This window comes from Octopus sinensis, linkage group LG12 (genome assembly GCF_006345805.1).
Source record: "Octopus sinensis linkage group LG12, ASM634580v1, whole genome shotgun sequence".
NCBI lineage: Eukaryota > Metazoa > Mollusca > Cephalopoda > Octopoda > Octopodidae > Octopus > Octopus sinensis.
Genome location: NC_043008.1, coordinates 42,275,417 through 42,287,916, shown reverse-complemented (window position 1 = coordinate 42,287,916; position 12,500 = coordinate 42,275,417). Strand labels below are relative to the sequence as shown.

Genomic DNA, 12,500 nt, shown 5'->3' with positions numbered 1-12,500 from the left:
CAAGCTCGATGTAGCGCAAACCCGATTCACAGGATGTTGCCATGTGCAATGTATTCTTCTCTAACTTGTCGCTACAGTTTAACTGCAGACGAAAACCGGTCTTTGGTTTGTGCTAAATCATTCTGCTGATAAACTGCTACTAACGTTCTGCTCAGTCACAACTAATCCATACCTTACAACCTACAACGAATCTCTTCTCTGCTGACCTATATCCTTGAGCCTTGGTCTCTGGTCAACTGCATTTCATCGGTTGGTTTTTCTTTTATTTCCTATAGTTATCGAAACTTCATTTAGCTTATAGAATTAGCTTCTGGTTTATTAGATTTTTAATCTTTTCTCATATTGCACTGAACATTTTCAAAACAAATTTATTACTTTCCTTCTTGTCTCTTTCAATTTGTGAAAATTTACTGAAAATTTACTGTTCACAAGAAATTTTTCCCAGCTTTGTAACGTCTCTTCGAACGAGGGTTTTTCTTCTTTTATGTAAGAGAAGTGACATTTCTCGCAAGCATTTGTCTTCGATGCGTTCTATCGTCTGAAGTCAGTGACCTTTTAGGGTGGGTTCCAACAAAACAACCATAACAAAAGATCTCTACCTCATGCAGAGAGCAGAGTTGGATAAACTGGGAACAATAATTGGTGCTTTTGGAAACCCTTACAGGTAAGATATGACTCGGGTGCAAGAGAGCTCTCGTGGTACAGCTTTGATATTTCTTTTATTTGTTTGTCCATACTTCAGGCCGCTTCTCTCGCACTGCTCCGCTGGGATTCCGTACAATTTCCAAATAAACTCCTCCATAGCACATCACCTCAATACACAAAATATGTCACCTTTGCTACCATACTTCTCAAAAAGATTCCATTGAAGATTGAACAATGAAACATTTCTCCTTTGATTCTCGTTATTGTTCTGCCAATGGACAGAACGAAAATCTAGCGGCAAGCTGATAATTCTTCAATACTGTTTTCGGTCACGGTTCCAATGTTTGGTTCACTGGACCCACCTTAGGTTAAACAACGAAATATACATTTTCAGCAAAATTATGTGAACTACTTAGTTCTCTGCCGCATCGTCGGCAGTTTTTCAAATCAATAATTTCGGATTTCAAATTATTTAAGCATGTTTAAATAAATTGGGACAAGATTCATAGACATACACTTAGGTTGATGTGTAAATAGACGCAGTGTTAAACAACAGATCTCTATTTTTCCTTCTCTGTCTCCTTCCTTCTTTCCTCTCTCTCTCTCTCTCTCTCTCTCTCTCTAGCTTTCTCTCTTTCTCTATATCATTCTCTCTACCCCTTTCTAACTTTGTAAGTATAAATAGACGTGAAGTGAAACCATAAGATTTTCTCTCCATCACTTTCATGTCCTCTTTCTCTCTCTTTTTCTCTTTTTCTCTTTCTCTCTCTCCTTCTCTCTTCCTCTCCTATGAGTCGATTCAGAAACATGCATAGCTTCGTACATAGCCTCATGATTAAACTACACGGTCCTTCCTCTTCCCCACCCGTCTCTCTCACTCCCTGTAAGTTTCGAAGATGAATTTTAATAATTCCTAATTATTTGATACCATAAAAGAGAAACCCTACCTCATCCTTTATATCTACATATATTTCGATCGGTGAGATCTGCCGTCGTCAGCAGGTGTTTCATTTCTGGATGTGAACGAATTACCCAGCTGAATTCAAATACGAACTTTATAGGCTTAGAAGTAAAGGCTTATAATTCGAAACTAAATCCGGTTCAAGATGTTATTATTAACAAAACGTCTTCCATTTAAAGATGGAGGTTAGTATGTCATCTCTAAAACAACCAACAGAGGTTGCTAAATTTACATAAAAATAACAAGTATATTGAAGTGAGAGAAGTAGGAAGGACCAAAATAAAACAATATTCTATCAAATATATAACACAGAATGTCGTAAAAAGTATCGGAAACTTTGGTAAGGTAGTAATTGAATTACACGAAATTAGACAAAGTGCAAGAGAAGTCAATCTGAGAGATTCTTAGAAAGGAACTCAGAAATGGTAAAGTTTAAGAAGTGTAAAATCAACAGAGCGATGTATTTCCGATTTTAGAACATAATTTATTTAGCAATAAAATGGTGGTAGGCGGTTTATACGGCTGACAATGTGTCTAGCATGGATGTGAACGGTGACGAATTAAATATAGTCGTCAGGTGTATAGAGAATAAATCCAATAAAAAGCTCCACTGGTCTCTGCTTATATTTATCCACGTATTTATTCGTACGTAGATGCACACGCTTACATATATATATATATATATATATATATATATATATATATATATATATATATGAATCCACACACACACACTTGCACATACACACGAACGCACACACACTACACACACACACATACATACATACATATATATATATACAGAAAGAGAGAAAAAGAGAGATTTGCGAATTCATACTCAGTCACATATACATTTATATGATATATACATGTTCATATATGTGTGTGTGTACATATATGTATATATGCATGTGTATGTATATATATGTATTTATATGTATATATATATATATATATGTTGTGTGTGTGTACATCTTTATGCTTGTGTGTGTCAAAATATGTTTCTTAGTTTGTGGGTATATATTTCTCTCTTTCTCTCTTTTCCTGTGAATGTGTATGCGTGTGTGTGTGTATGTGTGTGTGTGTGTTTGTGTGTGTGTGTGTGTGTGTGTGTGTGTGTGTGTGTGTGTGTGTGGTTGTGTGTGTGTGTGTGTGTTGTGTGTGTGTGTGTGTGCTTGAACTTGTATAGACAGGCTGCAATTAATAATCCGATATTGACCACTTGCCAGTGTACGTGAACATTTTGGGAATTTCTCAGGAATTCTTTCCTCTCAGAATTCTCTTCCTGTTTACTCTGACTGGGACATTATTGAGAGAAACAAATACAAAAATACCGTTGTTGAATAACATGTCTCTCTTACGTCAAGCGAAAAAAATGGTAAAACCACCGATGAGAAGAACCACCAGGATATCTCCTGGGTCAAGCTCCCTGCCTCGCTGAGCTCTTCCTGCCATTTGAACACCTTCAGATGCAATCTGGAGGAGAAGAGCAGCAGTTCTATTCCCAGACCGGGCGTTGTGTGTGTTTATTGAGTGAAAACACCTAAAAATTCCCGAGGCTCCGGCAGGGGGTTGTGGAGACCCCTGTTGTACTCTCTCGCCCCAACTTTCTCTCACTCTTTCTTCCTGTTTCTTGTCCCCGGCTTCCTATGCAACCGCTCAGCCTGGATGTGCATTCAGCCATCAGTCGATGCTCTCGGTGTCGGCGGTTGACCTGCTTTCTCTTCTGCGGGTCTTACGAATAGCAAAGGACCACGTTTCGGACTTCTCCCACTACAGAGGCGCGATCTTGTGACCTCTAGGGCGAAGACCGCTTCGCTCAACAGCAGCAGTTCTAGGTGTCATGTTGCAAAAGGTATCAAGAAAGTGTGGTCTGATAAGGTGGCACCAGAGATCTCACAATATGTGCCGTCGTAGCTGAGCGATTTGCCCTCATCAGTCAAACGAAAATGAAGGGTTATCCTCCCTGAAAGCCTACCAGAGCAGCAGGTGAGGCTAAGGGACCCCAATTGGACAGGGGTATGGCAGTGTCAAGCCTCATTTAATGCAGTTAAGGCGGTGAAATGGCAAAATCCTTAGCATTCCTGACAAAATGCTTAGCATCATTACGGACATCTATACGATCTGAGTTCAAATTCAACTCGGGTTGATTTTTGTCTCTCATCCTTTAGGGGTCGATAAAATGAGTACCTGTTGGGCATTAACATTGATGTAATCGATATATCAACTCGCACAAAATTTTTGGCTTCCTGCCAAAATTTGAAACCAGCATCATTCAGAGCCGTGCAGAGATGCAAACATCATGTGTTATCCTGTACTATGATCACAAGGCAGCAGCTCGATATAACGAGGTCAATCTCATACAAGGGTTTTGACTGTCGAGAAGGTTCAACGAAAAGGATATCAAATCGAGCAATTCGTTGTTGGGTTGCGACGAACCCAGGTACAGGTGAGGCACTATTTGTCGACACATTTGTGTGACACTGTTAGTGAGACACAAGGCGGCAAGATGGCAGTGACGTTAGCACGCCGGGCGAAATGCTTAGTGGTATTTCGTCTGCTGTTACGTTCTGAGTTAAAATTCCGCCGAGGTTGAATTTGCCTTTCATCGTTTCGGGGTCGATAAATTAAGTACCAGTTACGCACTGGAGTCGATATAATCGACTTAATCCGTTTGTCTGTCCCTGTTTGTCCTCTCTCTGTGTTTAGCCCTGGTGGGTAGTAAAGAAATAGGTATTTCGTCTGTCTTTACGTTCTGTGTTCAAATTCCGCCGAGGTCGACTTTGCCGTTCATCCTTTCGGTGGGTCGATAAATTAAGTACCAGTTTCGTACTGGGGTCGATCCAATCGACAGGCTCCCTCCCCAAAAATTTGGGGCTTAGTGCTTAGAGTAGAAAAGAAACTATTAGTTACACACTATTTGTGACCCACTAGTTGTCGGTGCACTAAGATTTAAAGTACCAAAGAATCGCGAAATGAACCGGTTTGCATCTTTTAGTCAGAAACAGATATGGCCACTACTCTGATAATCCTTAAGTCTACAGACTTACAATGAAGAATTAAAGAAACTAATGGTAGCCGCATTATAATCAGACAAGGACAGAAAATTACTCCTTTAATTGACATTAACTAACCTGTATGAAATACATATTGGCGAACCAGGCTGGAATATAAAAGAAGGATTAGAGACGAGAGGGCAGATACATTCCCGTTGTTATTGCTTTCTTGTAGGAGGCTTGAGGGCGGAGCTTTGATAAAGAATTTCAACAATTTATTTAAAACTTTCAAGTCATTTTATTGTTTTTTAATCTGTTTTGTCTCTTGGTGTACCTCATTACTTGCAACCTATACATAAATGATATGCATTTAGTAATAATTATTCAATAGTTAATGAGCAGTTTGGTACATAATTACAATTAACGTTCTGCCCTGTTGTCAGTTTTGCTTTACCTGAGCGAATGTGTGAGCATGTTTGTGACTATATCTAGGTGTGTATGCATGCACACTTATATATATAACAGATATATATATATATATATGTGTGTGTGTATGTGTGCGTGAGTGTGCGTATGCGTCTGTGTGTGTATACACACACACGTATATATATATATATATATATATATTTATATGTATTTATATATATATATATGTATATATAAGTATATATATATAGATATACATATATGTATATATGCATATATATATACATATGTATATATTCATATATGTATATATACATATGTATATATATATGCATATATACATAAATATAAATATATACAAATATAGCTATACATTTAATGCATACTTGCATATATTTATGGCTAGCTTGGCCGATAAATAGACACGTATGTATGTGAGTGCACCAGTGTGTATGTGTGTGCGTGTGTGTGAGCCAGTGTGCAAGCGCGTATGTGCAGGTAAAGTTACCTACACTGCATAGACAAAGTGCCAGCCACCATTTTCTGCTGCTGTTGCAGTATCTACCACCTAAACATGCAACTGCACACTGCATGATTCATTCATGCATGCTACTACACCGCCACCACAACCACCACAGCCACCACCACCACTACCACGGTTACTACGAAGCACTCTAGACCTGCGACCACCAAAACCACCACAGATTCTACTATGGCTTATAGAACCACTGCCATCTTAAAACTAACTACAACATCAACACCACCGACCACACTCATAATTTACCACTACTAACAACGTCAACGCTACTACTGTGGGTACCAATACCACTACACTCACCATCACCAGTACTATAGTAGTGTACTACCACTGAATCCACTACTACTTGTACTGCAACCATCAATATAATTAGTAACACTGCCGCCACCACCACCACCACTACCACTACTGCTGCTGCTGCTACTACTACTACTACTACCACTACCACTATTAATACTACTACTACTGCTGCTGTTAGTACTATTACTAGTACTATTACTGCTACTACTTCTACCACTACCACTATTAATACTACTACTACTACTACTACTACTACCACTACCACTATTACTACTACTACTACTACTACTAGTACTACTACTGCTACTACCAACACTACTTCTAATACCATTAGTATCACCACTACCATCACACCGCAACCCTCAATTGGTGAAGTTATCATTTGTGAAGTATTTTCTGCCAAACAAACGCTGCACACACACAGACACACAGACACACAGACACACAGACACACAGACACACAGACACACAGACACACATGCGTGCACGCACATAGGACTCAGGCATTCACGCACTGACACAGGAAACGTGCGTGTATATATATGTAAATCTCTCTCTCTCTCTCTCTCTCTCTCTCTCTCTCTCTCTCTATATATATATATATATATATATATATATATATACACACGCACCACACACATGCATGCATACACATTTACCCTAATTGTGTTTAACTGCATCACTACCTCTCACTCTCTACGCACGTATACATGTGCTTGTGTGTGTGTGTTTATTTGCATGAGTATGTGTAAAGAAATATGTATATATACTATACACACGCGCAAATTGTAACAAATACGCACACACACGCACACACAACAATGTTCCAACTTGGAGGAAAACATACACACAGATAATTTCATGCGCGCATTCACATACGCACCAGCTGAAAACATGCACCAAACACACACGCATACAATAAAGCTTGCACACACGCACACACACACGCACTGCTGGTGATATTCCCACTCACGAACACACACACACACACACACGCACTCACACGAATTCACACGCTCTGACGTAAGCACACATGCATAAACAGACACAAATACCAACACACATATCTGCACAAAAATTTCTACCCACACACACATCTATCAACACACATATCTACTCGAGCACAAACACAAACACACACACACACACACACACACACACACACACACACACACACATACACAAACCCACATGTATATTTATTCAGAGAAACACACATGCACACATGTATTTATATAATTTTACAGCTTTAATGAAAGTATATATCTATCTTTCTCCTCTCTCTCTCTCTCTCTCTCTCTCTCTGAATCCATATATATATATATATACATATAGATATACTCTTTTCCTTATTTTTTGTTTCAGTCGTTTAACTCCGGCCATGCTGGAGCACCGCGTTTACTCGAACAAATCGACCGGATGACTAATTCTTTGTAAGTCTATTACCTATTCTATCGGTCTCTCTTGTCGAACTACTAATTTACAGGCGCGTAATTACACTAGCATCGGTTGTCAAGTGATGTTGGGGGAGGGACAAACACAGACACACACACACACACAACACACAGACACACACACACACACACACACATATATATATATATATATATATATATGTGTGTGTGTTTGTGTGTATGTATGTACGTTTCAGTGTATATGTGTGTACATATGTATTTGTGTATGTATACGACGGGCTTCTTCCAGTTTCCTTCTACCATATCCACCCACAAGGCTTTGGTCGGCCCGAGGCTATTGTAGAAGACACTGGCTCAAGCTCCCACGCAGTGGGACCGAACCTGAAACCATGTGGCTGGTAAGCAAGTTATGTGCCACACAGCCACTCCTACACATACCCACAGGCCAGTAGAAGTACACACGCCTTCATACATACAAGATATTCTGTACAAGCCCTACTTTATTATTTCCTCATTCCATATTCCGTCATTCTGCCGTTCCATCATTCTAGTAAACCGCTGTCTATTTATATACTATATTCTCTTCTTCCTCACAGATCCAACGAAAGTATTTTCCTACACATGTTGCTGTCGCTGCTGACACATGTGGCCTTAGTGCTGCTGCTGTTATTGGTGATAAAGCTGCTGCTGCTGCTACTGCTGCTGTTGCAGCCGGTACTTTCTGCCTTAATCTCCGTTCCCCACCCTCATCATCCCTTCCCGTCGCCCTTTCTCTTATCCTTATCATCTTTGACTGCTTCGTCTCTTGCCAAGGTTGCAACGATGACGAGACGACAGGATGTTCACAATAGAGAAACATAACTGGACGCCGGTCACTACAAATACGACAACAACAACAACATATACGACAATTACTGCTGCTGTGTTGTTGTTGTTGTTGTTGTTAAGCAACAAGACGGGTAAGGGTGATTAGGTGATGGTCTAGGGCTTATGTGCGGGAGACCCCAAACCTTGGAAAAAAATATATAGTCGAGGGCTCTTCGTTGACGTCCGACACTACTGGGAGGTGGCCCTGAAAGTCGCTGGAAATGGAGATCTCCAGGTCCAAACTCTTGAACGGCTACTGCTACGGCTCCTATTGCAACTTAGAAAAGAGCACCATTTGTAAAAAGTTAGAATAGCTTCTGCATTTGTTTCAAGAAGAGAGAGCTGGAAATGACATGGAAGCTATCAAACACACACACACAAGCATACATTTATATTGTTAGTCATTATATTTTATTTTCCATGGATATAAAAGTGTGTTTTGCAATATATTCCCCGCTTCGGTGAGCTTTTATCTCAACTCAACTTCTCTAATAGTTTATGCCGCAGATCAGAAAGGGGTTCTGTATTTTGAAACATGTGCGATGAGAGGTTACGGTCCCCGAAACCGAACGCTCTACAGAGGTAGTATCACTACATAGTAAATTCTGTCATATCGTGTGTCATTTATATTGTGGGCAAAAGATAAATAAAACAGATTACTTTTTCACTGTGAAAAGCTTTGGCCCAGGTATTCCACACTATATACAAATGTTTGTCAAGCATACAAATCTGCAAATGTTTTCTATACAGTACTCCATCAACGATCGCCGGTGTTCCGTTCCAAAACCCCTGTGATCGGTGAATATCCGCAAAGTAAAACCAATACTGTATATCTTTGAAAATTATTTTTATAATTTGTATGTATTTATTTTATTATAAACACAAAACAGCACCACATATTCCTTGCAGTATGTGCAATTCTTTGTTTACTCATCTGCGGTATACTCTCTTTTACTCTTTTACTTGTTTAACTCATGTAACTGTGGCCATGCTGGAGCACCACCTTTAGTCGAGCAAATCGACAGCAAGATTTATTCTTTGTAAGCCTAGTACTTATTCTATTGGTCTCTTTTGCCGAATCACTAAGTTACGGGGACGTAAACACACGAGCATCGGTAATCAAGCGATGTTGGGTGATCAAACATAGACACACAAAAATATACACAGACATACATATATACGAGGGGCTTCTTTCAGTTTTCGTCTATCAAATCCACTCACAAGGCTTTGGTCGCGTCGAGGCTACAGCAGAAGATACTTGCCCAAGGTGCCACACAGTGGGACTGAACACGAAATCATGTGGTTCGTAAACAAGATACTTACCACCTTTTAACATATTCTAATTAATGCGTTATATAGTAAAGTACTGTACTGTACTTTTACTTATTAATTTATTAATTTTTATGCGTGAAAATGCTTATTTTTTTCCACAGAAATAATTAAAATCTAAAAATATATAAATAATACCGATCAGCTGCAGAAACCCGCGATATACTGAGGAGATAAGCCAAAACGAAACCGCCTCAGAAATGATCGAGGATTATATATATTGATATTTCGCAATATTTCCATCAGTGCCACATACCCAGCTCACCTCCGAAACCAATTCAATTCGCCCGAGTGAACTTTATGCAGGCAGCGTAAAAATTATCACTTGATGAGCAAAGTGCCGCACAAGCATTACAAAATATCAATGTTTGTATTAGAAGCGGGTCAATAAAAATACTTGCGTACATTTATATACATACATATAAATGAATATGTGTGTATGTGTGTGTGTTTGTGTGTATTTGTTTGTCGCTCTCTCTCTCTCTCTCTCTCTCTCTTCTATCTACATATATATAATATATATATATATATATATATATATTTGTGAAAAAGAAGTTTGAAAACACCACTATATTATATTAATTTTAATTTTCTTATGAATTTTACATGTTTCGGTTCTTGAAAAAACGAACCTTAACAAAAATATTTTTAAAAGTAAAGTGTAATAGAAAAGTTCATAATTGTTTCTTACTGGTCTCAATAGGATCCATGTGGTGGTGTTTTGTGGGTAGTAGGTATAATAGTTATAAATTTCAAGTTGAGAGTAGTGAAGAAGTTCATTATTGTTTTGAATATATGTGAATATATATTTACATATATTAGCGTGTGTGTACAGATTACAGAATAAAGAAAAAAAGAAAACAAAGCGACAGCTGTTTCAAGATGGCCTTAAATTACGTAAGAACCGTGTAAACGTCCAATATGTCCATGATCTCATAGTTGTATGTATCCGGCGACAATTCTCGATGCAATTTTTGAAATAAGTTTGGCGCCTTTTCCCAAAAGTACTATGGCAAATGCCTACTTTTTTATAATGTTGACACGGCTCTTCTCGTTTTTTATCTCTTCTTAATTCTGTATTCAATACTTTTCTTGCTCCATGTAAACGTAGGCCTCAAACGTACCTGTGTTTAACTGCCTTACTACTGCCACCACAGCACGATAACGATTGCTGTTAAAGCATTGGATGCAGAAGCGCCGGCTTTGTATGAAAAAGTCGAATTTTAAGTTCCCATGATTTTGAGCACTATTTTGTGTTACCCATACTGAGCTAATTTCCATTTCCTAGTCACTGTATATGTGCATGTGTATATGTATGTATGTATGTATGTATGTATGTATGCATGCATGTATGCATGTATGTATATATATATATACACACACACACATATATATATATAGACACACACACACACACACATATATATATATATATATTATATATATATATATATATATATATATATATATATATATATATAACAACTGAATTGGAAATGGATGTGTTGCATTGATCTATAATAATTAGATAATATATATATATATATGTTTATATGCATATATATATATATATGTATCTACCTACATATACATGTATATATACATGCATATATGGGTACAGGAATGCAAAAAACAGGAACGAAATGAAAAACGAGAACATAAAAAACAAAAACATAGAAAATGTTCGACACGTGGAGTAAATGAAACAGAGGACAACTGGTGAAGGGATTGTTCTTTATGTTGCCTGCTTCGTGTCTCCATTTTGTTGTTCGAAACAGAAGTTCGTTTACCATGTTTTTGTTTTTTATGTTCTCGTTTTTCATTTTGTTCACGTTTGTTTTTTGACGTCCTGTACCCATATATGCGTGTATATATACATATATATGTAGGTATGTACATATGCATAGTATAATGTGCATATATATTATATATATATATATATATATATATATATATATATATATATATATATAATAAGAGGAAAAATTATGAAAAGGCAGAATGCAAATTGATGGTAAATTTTAATAAACATAGGTGTAAGGAAAATTACAAAAATATAACTCTAACCAGTTTTCATCGCAAATCAAATTTTCAAAATTTGAAAGGTGAAAAGAAATTTTTTTTAAATTGAGGGAGGGGAAAATGTAATTTTAATTTTTGTGTATGTTTAATATTATTTTTTGGGGAAAAAACATTGTAAATTTATTTTTTCCCCTTCCTCAATTTAAAAAAAAATTATTTTCACATTTCAAATCTTGGATATTTGTTTTGCCCTGAAAACTGGTTAGAGTTATTATTTTTGTAATTTTCTTACACACATGTTTATTAAAATTACCTTCCATTTAGCATTCTGCTTATCTATAATTTATAATATTTTTCTCTACTATATATATATATATATATATATATATATATATAATATATATATATCAAAATTACATGTAACAGGACACGTCATGTTGGGGCGTATCACAGTCAAGATTACCCAGATATTAATTTCGAAAATTAAATCACTATATGAACACACGATACACTCCGAGCACAAAAAAACGTGTATATATATTTATATATATATATATATATATATATATATATATTAAATTAGAGACAAAACCACTATTAGGCAAATCATTTAATGAAAAAATTAAGCCAATCCATAAGATTATTTAATTTATATTATTTAAATATATAACAAAATTATTAAAAAAATATAATTAATATATCACTACGATCGTTTCATGGCTGTTAATTTCTTTAAATTTTCAAGTTACAGTCATTCATTATATTAATTATATTTTTTTAATAATTTTGTTATATATTTAAATAATATAAGTTAAATAATCTTATGTATTGGCTTAAGTTTTTCATTGTATGATTTGCCTAATAGTGGTTTTGTCTCTAATTTAATATAATATAATATTTTACTATAAAATTGGATTCAATCCTAAATCTGATTTTTCCCTGTAAGTTTGGATTTATTCCCTAATATTTATTATTATATATTTATATATATATACACACAC

At 36.6% G+C, this 12,500-nt stretch overlaps 2 long non-coding RNA genes across 2 annotated transcripts in view; one reads left to right on the top strand and one right to left on the bottom strand.

Annotated features, from left to right (window-relative positions):
- LOC118765615 overlaps positions 1-12,500 on the bottom strand; it is a 35,132-nt gene that overhangs the window by 17,243 nt on the left and 5,389 nt on the right. The gene's annotated exons all lie outside the window — the stretch shown is intronic.
- LOC118765616 overlaps positions 11,167-12,500 on the top strand; it is a 23,082-nt gene continuing 21,748 nt past the window's right edge. The window contains exon 1 of the long non-coding RNA XR_005001475.1: positions 11,167-11,241. This is a non-coding gene — a long non-coding RNA (uncharacterized LOC118765616). The remainder of the gene's footprint in view (positions 11,242-12,500) is intronic.